This window comes from Cervus canadensis, chromosome 4 (assembly GCF_019320065.1).
Source record: "Cervus canadensis isolate Bull #8, Minnesota chromosome 4, ASM1932006v1, whole genome shotgun sequence".
NCBI classification, from domain to species: Eukaryota; Metazoa; Chordata; class Mammalia; order Artiodactyla; family Cervidae; genus Cervus; species Cervus canadensis.
This window is the reverse complement of record NC_057389.1, coordinates 77540567-77546300: the sequence shown is the minus strand read 5'-3', so window position 1 is coordinate 77546300 and position 5734 is coordinate 77540567.

Below are 5734 nucleotides of genomic sequence, written 5' to 3'. Positions count from 1 at the left end.
ACATCTGAAAATCAATGTAATTAACTACATCAAAAGATTAAGTTTGAAAAATCATATGATCATCTCAGTAGATGCAGGAAAATTATTTTATAAAATTAAGCATCTATTCATGATAAAAATTGCTACTATACTAGAAATAAAAAGGAACAGTTTATTGTGTAAAAAGGTATCTATGAATCCTACTGAAAAAATTATACTGAATGGTAAAATAATGAAAACTTTAATCCAAGAATGAGGACAAGATATGAATGTCTGCTGTCACCAATTCTAATAACACTGTACTAGCTATTGCAATACGGTAAGGCAAGAAAAAATAAGAAAAAGATTGGAAGAAAAAAAAAACTGTTATTTTCCAGGTAGTATAATAAGTATGCTAAAAGTCCAAAAAATTCAACAGATAAACTATTAGAACTAATACATGACTTTCAAACAATCACAACATTTAAAATCTATTTTGTGTCTAAATATGAATAACAAATAGAATTTAAATTTAAAATTTTAAATTAAAAAAAATTTATAAGATCTTTAAAAATACCTGAGAGCTTGGAAAATATCTAATGAGAACTATGTAAAAACCATGAAATATTACTAAGAGAAATTAAATAAAGAGCTAAATAAACAGTGAGATGAGGTATGTTCACATATTGTGAGTTCATATTGTAAGGATGTTAGTTTTCATGCTTTATCTAAAGATTCAAGGAAATTCCAAACAAAATGCCAGCTGGTGTGTGTGTGTGTGTGTACCTATGTGTACACACGAAAACTAGCTAACTTAAATACTATATGGAAATTTAAAAGATTAATAATAACCCTGACTTCATTTAAAAAAATTGGAAAACTTACACTACTGGATATGTTACTCTAATTAAGACAGTGACATATTGGTGCAAAAACAGACAAAGCCAAAACAATGAGAGAATCAAGAGTAAGAATAATCAAGAGCAGAGCAGCAAGTCCGATACCCTCTTTCCCCTCATGGAGACACGGACCCAACAACAATACAGGAACCAATTCCCTTTGTGAGAGACCCAGAAGCCAACTAATAGACTTCTATACAGCAGGAAAGCCCAAAGAGGGAAGGAAAACTCATGACACTCACCATAATTCCTCCCCTTGCTCAACATGGCACAATCAGAAGATTCCCAGAGCTCAGTTTCTCCCTGGCGAGAGAAAGAGAAGACAGAAACCTATGTCTAACAGTTAGACTGAGGGCGAGGGGGCTTCCTGAAAGACTGGTTTCTGTCTTGCCTTAATCTAAGCACTGTTAAGAAAGAGCACCGGCTTGGAAGTTACTGAGAACAAAGGCACTGTTTCGAGGCACTCACTCCCCATAGACCATCCCCCAGCGCAGTGCATCATGCAGGGGGAAAAAAACAACAGTTCTTGACTTCTACCCGGAGAGAGACAGAGTTGGAACATATATCCAGCATTCCATTTTTCTGCGGGCTGCCTGAGGACTGGTATCTCTCTCCTGCCTCAGAGCACTGATGGGACATGATATACTCTAGATCTCTAGATGCCTCAGGTTTGCTGAAAAATACAAGAGAGTTGGGCAACACATTGCTGCTACAAAGTACCTGCAGAACAGCAGAGAGAGGCTGATACAGCTCCACACCTCTCCCTCAGGGGAAGGAGAGAGGAGCGTGTGCCCCAAGATTCTTACTGAGAACTGAAAGAGAAAAAAAAAAACTGCCAAACAAGAATACTACATCCAGCAAAACTGTGCTTTCCAAAGGGAGGATAAACAAAGCTGAGGGAATTCATCACTGGGCTTGTCTTACAAGAAATGCAATGTCATTTTCATTTATTCATCTAAGGTAAATTTGTACCTATACACAGTAAAAAGAAAATCACATGGGAAAAAAATAATTTTCATGACAACATTATTCATAAAATTTGAGGAAAAAATTAAAAGTTCATAAAGAGTGGGGTGGGTAAATTATGGTTTATATGATAGTATACTGGTGAAGGTTAAAGAGGAAAGTGAAAAAGCTGGCTTAAAACTCAATATTCAAAAAACTAAGATCGTGATATCCAGTCCCATCACTTCACGGCAAATAGATGGGGGGAAAATGAAAACAGTGACTTTATTTTATTTGGCTCCAAAATCACTGCAGACAGTGACTGCAGCCATGAAATTAAAAGATGCTTGCTCCTTGGAAGAAAAGCTATGACAAACTTTGACAGTGTATTAAAAATCAGAGATATTACTTTGCCAAAAAAGGTCTGTATAGTCAAAGCTATGGTTTTTCCAGTAGTCATGTACAGATGTGAGAGTTGGACCATAAAGAAGATTGAGATGCTTTTGAACTGTGGTGTTGGAGAAGCCTCTTGAGAGTCCCTGAACTGCAAGGAGATCAAACTAGTCAATTCTAAAGGAAATCAGTCCTGGATATTCATTGGAAGGACTGATGCTGAAGCTCCAATACTCTGGCCACCTGATGCAAAGAGTCAACTCATCAGAAAAGACCCTGATGCTGGGAAAGATTGAGGGCAGGAGGAAAAGAGGGTGACAGAAGATAAGATAGTTGGATGGCATCATCAACTCAATGGACATGAGTCTGAGCAAACTCTGGGAGATAGTGAAGGACAGGAAAGCTGGGCATGCTGCAGTTCATGGGGTGGCAAAGAGTCAGACACAACTGATCAAATGAACAACATGATAGTATATTACATAGCAACAGAACTGAGCAAATTATTGTTACATGCACCATCATGGATGAATCTCAAAAATGTAATGTTGATTTACAATAGCCTGACACAAAATAATAATTTCTGTATGATTCTGTTTTCATGAAATTCGAAACAGGCAAAACTAATCTATGATACTTAAACTTAAACCTTTGGAAGCGTGACAGGGAGTAGTGAAAGGAAGGGGCACAAAGGGAATTTCTGGTGTCAGGTCATATCCGAGCTCTTAATCTGAGTGGTAGTTATGTAGATGGGTCCATTTTGTGATAAATCATCAAGATATAAATTTATGACTTGTAAATTTTCCTATGTCAAGAAAAAGGAATACACTAAAAGGTATTCCTGCCACTACCGACTCTGATCCACTGGGCATCCATATCTACAATTCAACCCAGAATAATCACATTTTTCTTATTTGGCTCCCTCTGCATTGTTGTCTTATGTTTTTTAATTAAGCTTTTTTAATGTAATTTTAGGGCTTTTCCCTCATAGCTCCGTTGGTAAAGAATCTGCCTGCAATGCAGGAGACCCCAGTTCAATTCCTGAGTCAGGAAGATCCACTGGAGAAGGGATAGGCTTCCCACTCCAGTATTCTTGGGCTTCCCTTGTGGCTCAACTGATAAAGAATCTGCCTGCAATGGGGGAGACCTGGGTTCAATCCCTGGGTTGGGAAGATCCCCTGGAGAAGGGAAAGGCTACCCACTCCATTATTCTGGTCTGGCCTAATTTTGGATTAACATGCAGTTGTAAGAAATAATATAGAAACATCCAGTTTTCCCCAGTGGTAACACTTTGCAAAACTAGAGCAATATAGCAACAAGGATAATATGAAAAGGATAATATGTCAAGATCAAATCTGGTTTGTTCTAGTAATAGAAGGCTGACTTAACATCTGAAAATCAATGTAATTAACTACATCAAAAGATTAAGTTTGAAAAATCATATGATCATCTCAGTAGATGTAGGAAAATGATTTTATAAAATTAAGCATCTATTCATGATAAAAATTGCTGACACATGATAAAAAAACTGACACTGATACAGTCAAGACACAGAACAGTGTCATCATCACAAGGATCCCTCATGTTGACTTTAATAATCATATCTACTTCCCTGCTGTCCCAATGCCTGGCAATTGCTAATCTAGTCTTCATCTCCATAATTTCGTCATTTTAAGAGTGTTATATAAGTGGAAGCATACGGTATGCAACCTATTGAGATGGGCTTTTTTAGCCCAGCATGAAAAGTGAAACTGAAAATGTTAGTTGCTCAGTCATGTCCAACACTTTGCAATCTCATAAACTGTAGCCCGTCAGGCTCCTCTGTCCATGGAATTCTCCACATGAGAATACTGGAGTGGGTTGCCATTTCCTTCTCCAGGGGAACTTCTTGAGCCAGGGATCGAACCCTGGTCCCCTGCATTGCAGGCAGACACCAGAAATACATCCAGGTTGTAGTATATCAGTAGCTGTTTCCTTTTTACTGAAGAGTAGTATTGCTTGATATGGATATTCTACAATTTGCTCAATCTATTTTTTTCCAGTTTGGGGCTATTACAAATAAAACTACTATAAACATTTGTGTACAGATTTTTATGTGAACCTAAGTCATTTATCTGGTTTAAGGGTCTAGGAGTATAACTGCTATATCACATGGTAGTTGCATATTCAGTTTAAAGAAACTGTCAAAATTATTTTCCAGAGTGGTTGTACCATCTTACATTTCCATCAGCAATGTATGATTGATCCAGTTTCTCTGTATTCTCCTCAGAATTTGCTGCTGTCACAATTTTTTATGTTATCCATTCTGATAGGTATATACTGATATTATCATGTGGTTTTAGTTTGAATTCCTCAGTTGTCTACTGATGTTGAACATCTTTTCAAGTGTTAAATTTGACATTTGTTTACCTTCAATGAAATGTCTATGCCTTTTGCCCTTGTACTAACTGGATTGTTTGGATATTTTTTACAGTTGAATTCTGAGAGTTCTTTATATATCCTAGATATTAGTCTTTTGTCTAATGTGTGGCTACTACTTTGTCAGAAACATGTGCTTTTTCCCATTCTGGAAAATGTCTTTTTATATTCTTAACAGGTTCTCTCAGAGAGCAAAAATTTTTAAATTTTGATAAAGTCCAATATAGCAATTTTCCCTATTGTAGATTGCTCTTTGGTGTCAAAACTACGAACATTTGCCTAGTATCAGGTCCTAAAATTTTTCTATGTTTTCTTCTAAAAGTTTATAGTTTTATGTCTTATGCTTAAGCTTGTGATTCATTTTAACTTTTACAAAGTATGGGGCTTAGGTTGAAGATTTATTTTTTTAACCTATGGATGTCCAATTGTCCCAGCACTATTTGATGAAAATTCTATCTTAATTCTATTAAGTTGCTTTTGCAGATTTGTCAAAACTAAGGCACGTTTGTATGTATTTCTATGGTCTCTATTCTGTTACAATGTCTATGTCTATCCCACCACCATTACCACATAGTTATTATTATTTTAGTTATCAGTAAGTTCAGTTCAGTCCCTGAGTCGTGTCCGACTCTCTGCAACCCCATGGACGGCAGCACACCAGGTCTCCCTGTCCATCACCAACTCCCAGAGTTTACTCAAACTCATCTCCATTGAGTTGGTGATGCCATCCAACCATCTCATCCTCTGTCGTGCCCTTCTCCTCTCGCCTTCAATAGTTCCAGTATCAGGGGCTTTTCATATAAATCAGCTCTTCACATCATGTGGCCAAAGTATTGGAGTTTCAGCTTCAACGTCAGTCCTTCCAATGAATGTTCAGGGTTGATTTCCTTTAGGATGGACTGGTTGGATCTCCTTGCAGTCCAAGGGACTCTCAAGAGTCTTCTCCAACACCACAGCTCAAAGAATCAATTCTTCAGTGCTCAGCTTTCTTTATAGTCCAACTCTCACATCCATACATGACTACTGGGAAAACCGTAGTCTTGACTAGACAGGCTTTTGTTGGCAAAGTAATGTCTCTGCTTTTTAATATGCTGTCTAGGTTAGTCATAACTTCTCTTCCAAGG